Genomic DNA, 17,043 nt, shown 5'->3' on the forward strand with positions numbered 1-17,043 from the left:
TTGGCTGGTTTCCTTTGGACCCTCCAGAGACACTTGCTCTGCACTCAGCAGAGGGCCACAGACAGTAGAGATGGAGTTGGGCATTGCTCCCAGATAGCAATTTAAAGTCTGAAAATGCCCCTTGGTTTTTCTGCACGAGGGTATTTAGGGAATGCCAGGGACTGTAGGTCCAGGCTATGCCTCAGATAAACGCCTGCCTCTCCCTGGGACAGTGCCTTTGGCAGGGCTGATGCTTTGTGCTAGGAATGCTGTCAGAGGTTGTCACATTTGCTTTGGAAGGTTTGAGACCTCCCAGCTCACCAACATTTTTGCACTTATATTAGAAGTTACACATTTCTTTTAACTCTCCAATCAAACTGAGGTAATATATTGCAATGAAGAAGAACATGTTCTTGAGTGGTATTTTTTAATGTAACATTCAACTACTCTTTGACCTTGGCCAGACCTGGATTTTTGCTATGTCCTATGAGATTTAAATATGTAAATAAAAAGATACTTGTTTGTGGACACACCTTAACTTTCTCTTCCTTCATGTCTCTGGAATCATTTTATTCTGATCTGCTCTACACTGCTATATATAAATGAATCTGGCCCTAAAATTCAAGGCTGGCACATCCATCCCCATCATTCTTATCTGGATACAATGGATACTTGCTTGTCTGATGATTTCAGTAGGGCTAAAGGCTCAAGTCTTTAGTGACCATATTTATATGAAAGAAGGGAGATGTTCTATGGCACTGGTTTCTGAAAACTTTCAAGTGCTGTCCCTTCAGGGCAAAGCTATTTCTCTTACAGCATATGTAATGGAGCTGCACCAAAGGTACATCCTAATCCCCATGTTAAGTCTTACAAGATTTATAGATTTGGATAAACAATGTTTGATATCCCTTGTAGCAGACCTGCAGGTTATTTCATATGAAATAACAAGTGGGCTTCTATTCCTTCTGTAGCAAAGTTGATCCACTGCATCACAGAGTTGGCTAGGACTATGGAAAGCAGGAGATTTATGGATGATAAAAAGGATGACATCATGTGTCTGGCCTCCTCTCCATGTTGCTGCTGCCTGCAAAGAAATGTGTTTTAGGCAGAACTGCTCTTCTGCCCATTTCAGTGCCGTTGCCTGCATGCAGAAAGGGGCTGGATCATGACCAAGTCCAAGCCCTAGGCCACCTTATTCCCCCTGTGCATGGCTCTTCCCTCCATGCTGGCAGGGCCAGGCACAGGAGAGCCCCGGGTGCCCACTCCTCCGTCTGTAAGCTGACAGAGTACAGTGTTTGGGAAGGGCATCAGGTGTTAAGGGTTAGCTGAGACAGCTGTCATGTAGCACTTGTCAAGTTCAGGTAAACCTTCCTACAGCTAGGCTTTGCCTCCCAGATTTGCTGACATGGTCAGCGAGATAAGTGTATTTGTGCACATGGTGGGTAGCAGTAGTCTGGCAAGAAGATCGTTCCAGAATTGTGTGTTTCCCTTTGTCCAGCTGAGGGGGCCAAGGTGACCAAGGAGTGGAGGAGGAGGGAAGTGGAAGACCCTTCTGCTGCTCTTGGACCACACAGAAATGCTCCCACTGAGCTTTGCACACAGAATTGCCACAGCAAAGCAAGCGAGGCCCCATCCCAAAGGGCAGCATGAGCTTAGCATCAGTGATGCACACATTGCACGGGAAACAAGACACTCTTTTACATTTAGCAGCTTCTCGCTGCCGTATCTCACCAACACTTGCGGTAACCACTGATAGCCATGTAGTAGGCTTTTACAAATGACTGTAGAGACTGAGGAGCACAAGTCAAACAAAAAGTTACTGCAGAATCCCAGGGCTCAGCCCCAATGCTACTGGTATGTAGGAGTGGGGGGTCAAGATCCAGTTTTGATATAAATAACTCTGTGTGCCAGGCTTATGATATGGGTCACTTGCTGCTTGTGGTCATGGGAAACTCCTCCTGTGACTGTTGGTATTGTCAGAAAATGTCAAAATTGTCAGTATGGTCAGAAACACCATGTCTGCCCTCCTGACACAGAGGGTTTTTCTGGTGTAAGGAGGAGTGTCACACCTTGTGAGGCCTTGAAGCCAGGGGTAGCTGGTGGTCACTAGGGGTTGGGATTTTCAGGTTCCAGCAAAAAAATTGGCACTTACCTCCCATGAACCCTCCTTTCTAAATGAGTGATGAGTTCCTGTAGACTTCTCTGAGTGTCTCAGCCTTTGGGAAATTATGATACTGTTACCTCACCCTTCTATCATCTACTCTAACACTTCTCCTGTTCCAGTGTTTTTCTGACCGTGATGCCTGCTTTAAAGTATTTGTGGTAGCAAAAAAATAAATCTCTCATCGGGAATATGTTTAGAAGCTTGGATTTCACATATATCAAATTCAGACAGTGAAACCTGTGGAATGCAGGGTTCCCCAGGAAAAATTGTGGCTTGAGCTATGGAAAATGAGTTTTCCTCCAGCTCTCATAAGGTCTGCAGCAACCTCTGGAAATCTACAGGCTGCTCAGTGGATGACCAGCTAACTGCAGAAAATCCCAAAAAGGCTTGCAGTAGAAATTCCAGGCATTTCTGAAAGAACTGAATAAAAAGCATCTGTCTAAGCTAGTGCATAATCTCTTTTGATCTGAGTTCAGATATGAGGTTTTATAGCAGTTTATGTCAATCAGGGTATGAAACTATCATAAAATGTGACAGTAGATAATACTAAATTTATTACATCAAAGTTGATAGCATATAATGACTTAAGTCCACGGGACTGCATCAAGAGCTACCCAAATATTTTTAGCACATATTAGGGAAACAGACTTCAGGGTGGATCCCTTCTTTGCTATGTATTTATGTCTGCTTTTATAATTTTGAGGTAAAAGTGATGAACTTTGTCCTCTTGAATATTTACAATACTTAGATGACAAACCTTCAGTCAGGTATTGTTCTATCAGTGCAAAATATCAAAAAAATCAATACCACTCTGGAAAAGGACATGCAGGCTTTGTCTTCCAGTGTTTTTGATGTCTCTGAATCTGAGCTGCTCCAGAGGCAAAACAAAAGTGCCAGTCTTTCAGCAGGTATAAGCCAACACTGCTCTATCAGCTTCACAGAGTCACTGGTATCTTAATGGAGGGATGTGAAGTGGTGAGCTGTACCATGTCTCTAATAGCAGCTGGTCAGTTGTTTCTTCTAGAGATATCCTGTTTCATATTATTAAAATCACTTGGTGAACCTCAATCTTCATAAACATATCCTCCCATGGTCCCCCTCTCTGTAACTGTGATGGTGCTACCTGTACAGACCTCCTCTGCAGGGGCGGCCTTACTCCCATTCCCACGTCCACAGCTGGCATCACTCCTTCCTCAGGCCTGAGCCTATTGGAGCTGAAGCTGGTGTGAGGGAGGAAGACCAGGACAACACACCTCCCATCCCACCAGTGTTACAGTCATCTCTATAGAGGAAGGTTTGCCCAGGCTGGCTCCAAGCCTCAGATTTCCTGGGAAATGGGGTGTAATGAGTGGAGAACCACCAGGTACAAATAGCATCACCTACCACTTGGTCATAGTTAATTGTGAAGGAAATTAGCAACTGATGGTTGTCTAAAGGCTTAGCGGTTTCATCCCACTTACAAATTTTGTCCACAGAACAGAAGTTACTGTGTTATCCGGTACCCTTCCTATAGGCAGACCCAAAGCAGAACAGGCAGAGATGTTCATTTGAAACAGTTTCCACTGCTGTAGCTTTTTTCCATAACATTAGCCTAGCGAAAGACTTGAAGAGTTAATGCTATCAATTGTTTTTCAGGGTAAACAGCTTGTGACATTTCCTACAGGAAATACAAATTTTTAGCTTTATCTGGTACTTGTAAAAGCTTAATTTGTTTTTCATTGTTTACAAGATTTCTCGTTAAGAAGGAAAAGGTTGGTATACACACATTTGCTTATTTGACTGAATGCCAGGGGAAGGCACAAGGAATTTAGAAGCAACTATGGTGCAGTATAATTTCAACAAGCTGCAGGTCTTTCTAAGAGACAATAAAAACCTTTGAGCAGGCCAGCAAATGAAATAGATACTGGATGCAAAGCCTCATGGTTCAGGAGTTTAGGAAAAGAAGCAACTTGCATTATAGAAAGTTAGTTTTCTGATTGGCCCTGAAGTCACCATTTAGGAAAGGGCATGTTTTTATCCATTTTTGAAGATTATATGAATTTCAGGCTTTCAAATAATGCAACATGTGGGCTAGGAAATATGCTTTCTGGGAAAATTTCTTTGTGGATGACTCCTTTGGCAGCTGAATTCCTGTCTTTGTGCTGCAGAAGCCTCCTTCCTATGTGACTGTAGTAGCAATGCTTTCTGACAGAATATGTGTGGAAAAAAATCACACTTGGACAGATATGATAGCAGCATGATTATGGTGGTAGATCCAGAAGTGTGAGTATGATGTAGACATGCAGCAGAAACTGCCCTTTATTGACCTGGCTGTGAATTAGTATTTGATCACTTGAGCAGAGGGTAAAGGATGGGGGATGCTGATTGAGATAGATACACTGATTGACTGATTGATTGATTGACTTCTCTGTCTCTCTGTATACACACAAGATACTGTTTGCAGATAGGATCTGTAGATTTATTTTGAAAGAGATGCCCCAGGGTATTGAACCTATTCCCAATGCATAAAGTCCTGTTCTGACTTGTGTAGGGAATGTGACAGGATGGGATGTTAAGCTTGGGCTTCTTCTGCACAGAGGAGCTCTGCCAGCACAGCCACGTTTGGGGATTTTGAGGAAGGACCATGCCATGTAGCAATAGTTTTAGGCAGGCAGTGCCAACTATGCCAGCAGAGCACCCACCTGGCAGCACAGTGCTCCATCCCAGGAGCAGGGTCCAGCTGTCCCAGCAGCACGGCTCCTTTGCTATGCCTCTGCAGAGGGACCAGCCAGGATCACTCAGACCCAATGGCAAAGTCTTTGTGAGCAAGAATTGGTTCCACCACCTCTTGTCTGTCTTTGCAGGCCAATGTCTGATGTAGCGGGTAAGGGTGGGATTCTCCTCCACCTAGTGTTGGCCTTTTAAAATGTATATACTTCACCTGAGCTATTTACGTCTCAAGTTTTTCTGTTCTTCAGGCTTTCTGGTATCTATCTCCCAAGTAAGCTCCAACCATCCGAGCATATAAGATGGTTTCCATATAGTCCCCTCTTCATCCCCATTCAGCTGACACAGGCTGTCCACCACTGTCACACCACAGTGCCCATAGCTACACCCACAGCAATAGCGTGACACGGAGCTGATGGTGAGGTAGCTGGTACTGCGGTGTCCGTAATTACAGGGGGTCACCCCCAGCCCCATGCCCCAGGGTGGCCCCAGGGCAGCCCCAGTCCATGGTGCTGATAGGAGCCCCCAAGGGGTTGTCCACCCTCCGGAGGATGTGCCATGGTCTTTGTGACTGACAGCTGATCTCCTTGATTTCTTGCAGGGGTGAGGCTGCATTAGGCAGCTGATGGCCAGGCCTGCATTTTGCCCATTTGCTGGGAAAATCAAAAATGGTACCTAGGCTGCTGCATTGATGTGGCTGCTTCAGATGGCTTTGGAGCATCAGTAGAGGGTGCAGCATGTTTTCTGTGTTACTCAGGATGTAGCAGTTTTGTTGGTAGTGCTGTATTTGTATCAGCAGCACTTGGCATCCTTATGGTGGCATGCATTCTCAGGGGAGATCTATTTGGAAAGGGCATTTCTTTATGCTGCTGGAATAATCTGGGACCCTAAAGAAGACTAAAAAAGTCTGCTGAGGAGAAGTACAGAGTAAAGGATACATGTAATGATTGCCACATACTGTAATTAGACGATGTGCCACAAACAGCAGAAACTTCTCATTAGGTGGTCAGGCTTTGCTGCCCTTGCCTCTGCAGGGTCTCCTCTTTCCAGTTGCTTTGTTTCCCATGACACCCTCTGTTACTGGGTGAGAAGACCTCGGCAATCTAGAAAAAACACATCTCTGAAGTGAAGGAGCCTACTAAATTGAGAGGGCATCTCAAATGGGAATGCTGATAGCAGCATCCAGGGAACTCTGCCGGACACTCACCAGCAGATCTCTGCTGGGTCTTGAGAAAATCTGCAAGGCCACTGGGTGAGCCATGGCTAGTGCATATGGAGACCCACGTAGAGACTAATGATATCCAGGAGTTGCTTCGATTATCAATGTGCACAGTTCCTGCTATTATTGCTGGTGCTATAGAAAACCCAGAACTTTTCCTATGCATAGTGGTTATTCTGTATTTTTCTTCCTCTGCAACACTGTGGGGAATAGATTATTCCTGTTTTGATTTTGGCTTGCTCTGAACAAATGGAGTGGTTTTGGTTTGGAAGGAATACTTTATCTTCCGTTTTCTTTAATTGTTAACGTTAGAATTAAGTCTGCAAGCAGGGCTGTTTTTTGTTAACCCCAGCACTTCCTTCCCTGTCTTTTGTGTGTGCTGGTGACTCACTCAGAGCGGAGGCACGACGAAGGTGAGTTGCAGGGTTATTTGTAAAACATGTATTGGGGGATTCCTAAACTTATCCTTGCATTTGCAAATAATCAGATGAAATGCAGAGCACTTCAAAATAAAATAAAATAAAATAAAAATGAATCCCAGATGAGTTGTAAATTTCAGTTCTCTCCAAAAAAAAGCCTTTGATGAGGTATGGTATTCAGGGCTGCCTATATTATTTGTGTCAGGCACACTTAGAGCTTGACCTTTTGCTGTATGTTGGGCTACCCTTACTTTTTTTCCATTGATTTTCAGGTATTTCTAGCCATTTCTAGATCTTCATTATACCATGAGATGCCCCTTTGTATCCTCCTTGACCAGCCCAGCATGTGTAGCTTTCTTCTCCCACCCTCTCTGTTCCTTCCAAACATTCGTTTCAAGCAGTCTTCTGTTCCCTGCTCCTGCCAAAAACAAAGTCACAAGTTTTGGGCTTGGTTTGAAAAACTCAAGCACAGCTGCCTTGGGTGGGGTTGGAAGCCAATGACCTTTATAGTGCAATAAGAGATGCAGTTCAGAGGTAACTTTTTTGCTGCTGTATCTTAATTGTTCAACTCAGGCAGCTCTGTGTTTAAGTTCAAACAGCATGGGATCTCCTTCTCTCTTCTCCTTCTCTCTTCTCCTCCTCTCCTTTCTCCTCTCCTCTCCTCTCCTCTCCTCTCCTCTCCTCTCCTCTCCTCTCCTCTCCTCTCCTCTCCTCTCCTCTCTTCTCCTCTCCTCTCCTCTCCTCTCCTCTCCTCTCCTCTCCTCTCCTCCACTGCTTGGGGTGGTCTAGGAGTCATGCTTTGCTCCACCAGTACTTCACAATATAACATCACAGGACTGGAAGTGGCCCCTTGAACTACCAATTTGCATCTATGACTATTGAAAACAACCAGTTCGATAAATGGATCAAGCTCTGTTTCAAGCCTACCTAGGTGTCCCAAATCCTGTTTCATAGATGGCTGCAGGACTTCTAACACTTTAGGGCCATTTTGACCTACTTGGGTTTTTGTGCTGCCATTGCTCTTTCATTTAAAAGATTATTTGCCACCTCTGGTGTGTTCCAACTGATACATTTTTAGAGGGTGATTGCACTGATTCAGCCTTGGTTTTCTGTTCTTGTGTAGAGTAACTTCTCCTGTCACTTGATCTCCCTAGTGACCTTACTTAACGCTCCTCCAATTTCATGTACTCTTTTCGGGGTAGAGGTGACCAAAATTGTTCACAGCAGTACAAATTAGGTGTCACAAGAATTTTGTGTAATCTCATTGATTTATTACTTTTATTGGAAATATCTGATTCATCTTACGATCACATCTGCCTTTCTTATTGATGCACCATATTTGTGGCTTGATGTCACCCTAAATAATACACTTAAGTCTTTCTTCTCAGTTGTTTCACACAAACTCCTGGGCTATAGCACAGATCCTTCTTATTAGGCATTAAGTATATAATCCTGTACTTTTAATTCCATTTCTACTGCTCCAGACTTCAAGTTCATCCAGTTTTTCCCAAATGTTATTGCAGTCCTTCTCTTTTGGCAGCTCCTTTCTGTGTTAGCAGCAAATTTCATTAACACATGACAAACTGTACTCAGTCATTCAGGTCATTCCTGAAAGTGTTACCATAAGATCTAGTACTTTCCACTGGATGAACTCCACTAATAACCTCCCTTCAACACAGTCATGCCTTTTCTGTGCAGCCTGTTCTCCTCTGCTTTTAGTCTGCTGTCACTTGCAGCAATCTCCCCAAGCAATGCAGGAGGACATGTTCTATTCAAGGCCAAAAGGAATGGGTCTACTGCATTTTCTTCTTCCAAAAAAAATGAGGTATCTTGTACCCCCAAAATCACATCAATTCTACTAAATACACTTCAGGGTTTATTGCTTTCTCCACTTGTCACAGTGCCTTTAGTTGCCTTGACTTCACCATTTTCCAGTTCCAGGTGTTAGTTTCTCCAGGATTACAGGAGAAGGAATGTATGTGCCATCTACATTTCATGCATTATCTTCTTTCAAATTTACTTACAACCTGGTTTTGGACAACTACTATTTCCAGCTACTGTTACTTAGCCATTGCAACTTTGCTTCCGTGCTCAAAATCACCATCTTTAAATAAAGTTCAGGTTTTGGGCTTTGTCTAAATTATTCTGCATTTCAACCTTCTCCATTCTGCCCATCATCCTCGCTTTTCAGTCCTTCTACTCTTTCTATATATGATAGAAAAACTTTCTTATTTCTTTCCAGCGCCTTGCCTTTTTAATTTCTATGCCTGTACTTCCTGAACTCTTAGTCAGAGTTGACTAATTCATCTTTCCCATTCCCTACAGACTCTGTGCTTGCTCCTAATACTCTTTTTTTGTGGTAATACTACTTTCTGTGCTAGCATTTTATTCAGTTAGATAGATATGCAGTCCTTCTGAGTAAGATTTTTTAATTATTTGAAACACAGGCTGCAGATAGTTATTGTACCTGTGACAAAATCTCTTCAAACATAGGCCTTGTAAAACCAGATCTTCACCCCTTTTTTTTTTTTTTTGTTTGAAGCTTTAACTCCTGTTCACACCAATTTTTACTGTTTTTTTAGAGTAACATTGACATGCAAATGCAATAAACATCAGTTAAGGGTGGTTTAATTGAAATCATCTGCTGACCACTTATAAATAAAGCAAGGAGATAAATCTATTTTACAAAGGTAATGATGGTTGCTGTATAGCATGCAGATTTCAGCATGCAGTCCTTTGCTAGAGAGAGACATAACAGTGCGAGTATTTTGGCAAACACTGCTATTGTTGCTTATTAAAATGATGATCTAATCCTAAAGTCAGACTTTATTTGCAACATGTTGCATGTGTCTGATCAGTTTTTGCACAGCTTCTTTCTTAGTGTGGTATTTGTTCTTCTTCTGGGGAAAGCTTATTAAAAATAAAGTCATTCTGGACTTCATGGCCTTGCCAGGTCTGGTGACCACCTTCGGTGGCCAGCATGAGTGGAGGCAGAGCCCTCTTTGGCACATCTGTGAGATGGCATCCGAGCTGGCAGCCTTGGCATCCCAAGGAGATTTGCCCAGAGCCGGGTGGGCACGTGGGAGCCAAGTGGGTCTGAGCAGGGGTGCGAGGCTCTGGTTCACATGGGCAGGGGGATCATGCCGCTCCACAAGGTACGTGCTTTCTTGACAGTGGTGGGGACACCTGGATCAGACCTCCATCAGCAAATGGTTTTGGTTAGTGCAGGGTTAGTTTAATAAATCACAAGCGTTTTTTTGTTTGTTTGTTTGTTTGTTTGTTTGCTTTTTTAATTAAAAGCACTTTGGAGGGGCTGGGTGCCTCGCTGTGACACAGGACACTTTGGGTTGGAGTGGGAACTCCTTCTCCTCTCTGGGATGCCGCAGCAGCTTTACTGGTGGTTTTCCCTGTTGGCTGGCATTAGTGGTACCCAGGCGTACCCCTGCAGGGACAGCATGCTCCTTCCTGCCACTCCAGCAGCGGGATGAGGAGCAGCATCCCTGTGGGCTGCCCCACTGTAGTGCCTGCATCTGGCAGGACTCTGCTCTTGCCGATTCAACGCCCTGTGCCGGGGAGTGGAGGAGGGAGCTGGGGGCACACGGCTTCCACCAGCCTGCCCTGATATGGTGGATAGTGGAGACTCCTGCGAGCCTTGGGCTACGGCAGCTTGAGCTGTCACTTTTGTCCTTATCTCACATCACTGTGTTTTAACCTCTAATTTATTCTGCACGTGGTGAGTAGAAAGAAGAATACATGTCTGGCAGGCAACGGTGTTATGTATCACACCTCAAGGATGGGATATCTATAAGGAAAGAGCCCCACAATGGACTTGATTTCTGCATATTTGCTCAGCTGATGTATGCACTTTTTCTTTTTCAAGTTCTCTAGCATATGGTACCTTTTGATTTACTTCAGGTCACACAGGGGACAATGTACTTTGAAATACAGGCTGAATAATACAAAAATAAAGTGACCGACTCAGAATAACAAAACTGCAAAATCCAAAGGCCACAGAAGTGTTTTCACTGAAATCAGCAGGACGCCCCTTCAGCTTCTGCTGCTGTGGCTTGTACGGGCATAAAGGTAGGGAGGTGCACTTGAAGGACAGTGCAGAGCCAAGCTGTGGCTTCATGTAACTGAGTATATATAGGAACCAGCCTGTGAGGCGAAATGTGAGCACAAACTTTCCCCCTCCAGGCAGAAAAAGGCCGTAGAAGGAGAGACCAGGTGAAACTCCAGCCCTGCTGAAGTGGATGGGAATTTTGCCACTGATCATGCGATACAGGAGTCTCCCCTACAGACCCATAAGGAATTTTGTAACTGTATTGTAACCTGTGCTGGGGAAAATGATAATATGACGGGGAAAAATCAGTGCTTGGGTAAATAAGCATTTGATATTATATATGTTTACATGTTTTCTACCAAAGCTATACTGGGCCATTTCTCCTTCAAGGACAGAGAAGCCCCCCTCTGTGAGGGGAAGGAGCAGAAAGAACCCCTTTTCTGCCGATTTAGCTGTGTCATATGCTGAAAAGGTCCTAACCCTTTGTGAGTGCTCGTGGTTTTTCTTCAAACGCTCGGCATTGGTACAGACAATCACAGCTGATGAGGATTGCCCCCAGTGTGCACTTTTGTTTTCTAACATAACCTCTTTGGAAAATATGATGTTACAATATTGGCCAGGCAGTCAGTCTGTCGCTCTTGGTTGGCCTCTCCTGTTGTAACATGATGATACTGGGGTTTTTTTTTGCTAGTTTTCCATCAGCTCTCAGAGAGATCAGGCTACAAAATGTCGACTTCCTCCTGAACCTTTGGATCCCATTGGTATCTCCTCTCTGCTGGGCCAGTTCATCCCACTTCCCAGGCAGTTCTCAGCATCCTCTGCAGAGCTGCATCCCTGGTTTACTGACAGGCTTTTCTCCTGCAGACTGCACTGAATATCTGACTTCCTTACTAACATAAATAGAGTCATTTCACAATAACCCTGTGAGATAAGGAAGAATTATCACCCCTACTTACACTAAAAACATGGGAGCTTTTCTAGTGCCCACAAACATGCAGTTGCCGCAGACTAACTGATTTTCCTAGCATACATTGTGTTCTCGTCCAGAGGAGATGAATCGTTTCTGAGTGGGGTGGAGATGTTTCCAGTGACACAGGGTGTGGCAAAGGGATGATGGGGAGAGGTGCAGTCCCTAATTTGGTGATTGACTGGAAGGGACCTTCCCCTATCCAACCTTTGGCGAGCAAGTGCCAGGTTAGTTTAATAAATTACAAGGATATTTTTTTTTTTATTAAAAGAAGGCAGGGATGTGTTCAGTTTGTAAACACAAATGCAAACACATTTGGTAACTAAGCAGTTTGGCCAGTGTTCTGCTTGTAAAGCTGAAGTTTGCTGTTAGGCTTTGGAATAATAACATATAGCAGTACCCTGAGTATTTGTCATGAAATGATTTCATCTTCTATGTTAATGGAGTCTACCCGGTGCTGAGACTGATGTTTTTAAAAGTCAGATGTGACAAAGGAAAAAGTTAATCTTTTGGAGAAAGAATAACATACTGATTAGCTTCACTATTTAGAACTATATGAATATGCAATTAGATCATGTTGGATTTAATATCTCAAGACTTGAATGCAGCTTTTCACAAATATCAGCTCCTAAGAATGTAAAAAATGCTTCTGCTTTTAAAGAAAACAATCATTTTCTGTGCTTTTATGACCAACAGCTTTTAATATTAAAATTCAAATATAAAAATCACTTTGAAATTGCTTATGGCAGTTGATACTGTATATTTACATATTACATTCTTTTTTAGTTTAGACACTGAAAATAGATGAGGTGGTTACTAAGTTTGTTTCTAGAAAATGTCAGCTTCACATTCCTATTAACACATTGCTAAAGCTTTGACCAAAACAAACCTGCCACTATGAGATGTAGAACTAAAGGGACACCATCACAGTTTAAGGTATAAAATTGCCTCACAGATATAGAGTGAGGCCTGAAGAAGACATTCTGCAAGATACAACCAGAGGAAGAAATCCAGAAATGAGAGAACCAGCCCCCCTCCTCCAAGAGATTGTAGTCCTGCTCCAATGGATGGACCTCAAACAAGCCCAAAGAGCACACCCACAATTAATTAACCAAGGCACAGTGTGGATCTGATAATGACATGGATAAGAAGGTCTGTGTGGTTGCAGTCAGTCCCCTCACTTGTGACTGAGAGCATGTATAGTAGGAGTGTCTGTAAAGATGAATCCCAGTGGCCACCATCTCAGACACTGGGATACCAGTTTCTAGGATGATATGTGGTGTGGGGAAGGGGAAGGGTTTTGCGCCAGGGAAGAGCTGAGATGTTAAAGTGCAGCAGCTCCATAGTCCAGCTTCACGACAACATCACACACATGACGGATTTGAAGAATAAGGGGCATGCTGAAATGTAATGTTCAAGAAATGCTTCTGAATTGCTGATACCCTCTTGTAGCATAGGGTAGTCTTGTAGCCTACACTGGCAAGGTAACAACATGAGAAACAGCAGAAATGAGAAACACTCTGCTTCCAGGGTCAGGAGGGTCCTGATACTCCTTTCGCGAGTGCCAGTGAGGAAATACTGGGACCTCTTTATAACCCTCACTGGGGAATCCTTGAGAAGTACCACCCCTCCACAATTGCATCCATTAACCACAACATGACAAACCACACTTTTATGTAATAGAAGCAACTTCCTTCAGTGCAAGGTGATTAAAAGACTGTGACATACAGGATTGGAGACTTGCTAATCTAAGAATTATACACAAGAAAACAGCAAGGTACCTGTTTGTATTGTTTTTTCTTGATGCAACACTTTTACATTGACATTATACTACTTTTAGCTGCATATTTGTGGGGCTAGAAGGATATTTTTTCATCTGATGCAATTAAAAGATTTTTCCCTTCTCCATTTTATGGCTTCAAAGGCCTTTATGCCTTCGCTGCTCTAAAACAAAATTAATCCCATTCCTTGCTAACTGTTTAAAAAGATTTACTTAACTAGTTACTCTACTTACCAAATGCTTTTATTTAGTCGAGTGTAATTTGCATGTTATTGCCACTTTCCTGTTTTTTTGTTTTTGGGACACATTCAAGTAATGCTTTAAACCAAGATCTCCAAAATGTCTTAATGGATCAGAAATAGTCTTTATATTTTAAATGTCTTAATCTCTTGATAATGTGTCTTTTCATTAATGGTATATCCTGAAGAGTCTGTGTTGTTCCAGCATAGCCTTTAATGCTAAGTTTGCTGCTGGTTTGGCATGTAAAGAGTGGGCACCCAGGAGCAGAGGTTCATGTGGTGCAAATTCCCATTGCTCTCAGAAAGCCACTTCTGAGGAAGCCAATTTTGATACCTGCATAGGGATATCATTTACATCAGCTGTGAGCCTTTCCTGTATACTGTAACTCGAGGCTGAATACTATTGCTTAATAACATGGCTACAGAATCTGCAACAAAAGTTTTTCCAATGTTCAATGTTCATATAAATTTGAGTTTATTTTTGCTGAATGCAGCAACTGACTGCTTGGCATTAGCTGGAGGCAGTGAGGAGCTGGCTTCTGCCCCCAGTTACGCTCATGTGGTGCCGCACCACTGACACTGAGACCAGGGTCCCACCTAGCGTCTCCTCTCTTGGCTCTTTGCTGGCTGTTTACCGAGTACAGATAAGTGCAATTTGGTAAGCATGTTCTGATTTGTGGTGGCAGTTTAGAACATGTCCAAGCAGTGCAGGAACACACGCTCTGCTAGAAAGCAAGCAGTAGTGCCTCTAAATCACTTGGGAATTTTTGGAAAATCTTACACTAGGTCTTGCGGATTAGTAAATTCTCCTTCCAAAACCCAATGTATTTAGTTACTCTGAACACAGAGAACTGAAGATTCAAAAGCAAACAGCCTGTGGAAGGGCTCCAGCTTTTTCTGATCTAGCGAGCCTAGTGTGGGCCAGAAATCGTGTGCTTCAGCAGAGTAATTGTCCTCACAGGGACAAAAGCACTGTTGCTGTGAACGCCCTCAAAAAACTTCCCTACAGAACTTCTGCCCCCATATTCATGCCTGCAACCTCCTTTCATGTGTGTTATTGCATGGAGAGAACTCACTTGGAATTTGGTTGGTAGCATGTGTGCTCAGGAGATTATAAAGAGGATAAAGTGGGGTTTACTTGTTTCCTCTGATTTAAAATTTAGTGTATCAGCATTGCTTTCTTTTAGAATTCCTTAAATTGATGAAATGTGGGCTTTCATTGTAAGATTTACATCTTAGCAATGAAAAACATTGTATAAAGCACAGTTTTAACTTTGTGAGAGACCAACTTTAAAACTAGTTGGATAACTACATTGGAAGAGAGCACAGATTTCTGCATGTAGTACAGGTTTGGCCCCACTTTCACAGGGAGCACAGAGGCAGAAAGCTTTACTGCCGGTGCGCTCTGAAGTCCCTTGTCTGCCCATCTGTGGTCCCCAGGTGCGGGCAGTGAGGAGGACACGGGCACACAAACACGCTACTGCCAAACGAACCGAGTATGAACTTGCAACAGATCAGCTTTTTGATAACTGATTTAATGGCCCTTTCAAGGCTGTAGAAGAGATTTTGTCTCTGATCTTGTTGGGATAACTCCCTGAAAAGGATTTTCGGGGCCTTTGATCCTGCCTGTGACAAATGACTGCCCCAGTGCCTCAGAAAAGCTTGCATCTGCTCCTTCATGACCAAGCTATTTACTCTGTACTGGTCAAAATGCTTTCTGTCGTAATATGTATCTTCAAGATGGGGACTGTGTCTGCTCTCATTTCTTCATTCACTCTGGTTTTTGCTTCCTCAGTTTTCTGTTATTTTACACTTTCTATCCTCTCTGTTTTTTTCTTTCCTTCTTCTCTCTATTTGCTCATCACCATCTGCCTTTTCTTTCTCCTTTTTTCTTTTCTGCCCATTTTCCACTATTATAAGAGGTTTTTTTCCTCCACATTTCTCCTTCACTGCCTTCTCTCCCATGTCTTTCTTTGCTCTCTATTTTCTTTCTTCGCTCTCTATTTTCTTTCTTCTGTCTGGCTCTTTCTGCTCATCAATAGCATTACAACAGTGGGGAAGAGCTAGCAGAAACAAGACCAGATGGGTTATGTCCTGATGAGAGCACATGCTGCTGCTGACAGGACCCAGAAGATGGAGCAGAGGTGCCTTGAGACTGTTTTGGTTTTGAACACATGATGTGGATGGGGAGGGAGAGGGGGATTTTTCACTAGCCCTGCTTGGTTTACACACCCCTGCACACATGGGACAGTGTTAGATTGCCATCGGCATCGGCACATCTGGGGAAGGTAGCAGCAGGAGGACAAGCTTTACATGCATGGTGAAAGGAAATACAGAGAGGAGATATGGCTTTGCAATGAAAGGCAACGAGCCAAGGAGAGATCTTTAAAAGGAAGACAGAGCTCTGTGCTGTGCCTGTCAGGCGCAGCATGATGAGGCTTTTATATATGAGAAGGAAGCAAATGCTGAGGATGGCCTTGCTCCTGGTTATGTTTTCCAGGAGAAGTCTCTCTGGCTTGTTCCTCACCATCTTTCTGTCATGGGCCTCTCAGGCGGGACAGGGAGCGGGCACCCACCGGACACACGCTGGGGTGCTGGGCAGCGTGTGTGAGATCTGGCAAAGGATTGCAACTGAAGGAAAACCCACAGAGGTGGCATTGGGGGCTGAGTTAAAGGACAGTGTTAATGAAGGCATTTGCCAGTGCAAGTCTTTTCTCAATTAGCATCAACATCAACAGCAGTCGTGACAGGCACTGCTGACTGTGGCCGTTCTGGGTGTCCACAAGCCATCAGCACTGTGACATGGTTTGTGCGTTGGTGGTGGTACTTGTATCTATTTAGAAACCCCTGCTCTGACTTTCTTATTCCTCTCATAGCTTAATGATGTGGAAGAGCTTGTTATGTCCTGGGGTGAAAAAGAGGGCAGACTGAGGTATATTTGGTGTTTAATATTAGGTCACTTGGTGTGGGAAGGCGGCAAGGGGTGCTGGGACTTGGCCTCCATTGAGCAGGATGGAGCAGCACAGGGAGGCTGCTGGAGGGAGGCCACTGAAGATGCTGGAGTCCAGGGAAGGCTTCAGCGTGTGTGAGTAAGGGAGAGCATGTGGATATCCAGAGGTCCGCAATGCAATGGCATGTTTAGGCTAATCTCATGTTGCTAAGGAGCCCTACACATGTTTGGTATTGGCTTCTGTTACCCTTCCTCAGGTGGCCTCCCTCTCCTTCCAGTGAAGTCCATCTGTTTGGCCACGAACCCCATGACTTCTGGCTCCGAAGGATGCGGCCCATCATGAAACCCTAGAGTATGCCTTTCACAGCCTCGACGAGGCTCTGCGTCCAGCACCCCAGCACTGCTGAGTGCCTCCAGCTGTTTCTTGACAGGTGACTCATGTGTGAGTCAGATCCCTTCGCCAGCTCTGCCCCGTGGGGTATGCTGCCCGCAGAGCGGCTGGTCTGGCACGCCGTGGGCAGGGAGATGTCTCTGGCTGCTGCAAAGTCGTTGCTCTC

The sequence above is a fragment of the Pelecanus crispus genome, chromosome 3 (assembly GCF_030463565.1).
Source record: "Pelecanus crispus isolate bPelCri1 chromosome 3, bPelCri1.pri, whole genome shotgun sequence".
NCBI lineage: Eukaryota > Metazoa > Chordata > Aves > Pelecaniformes > Pelecanidae > Pelecanus > Pelecanus crispus.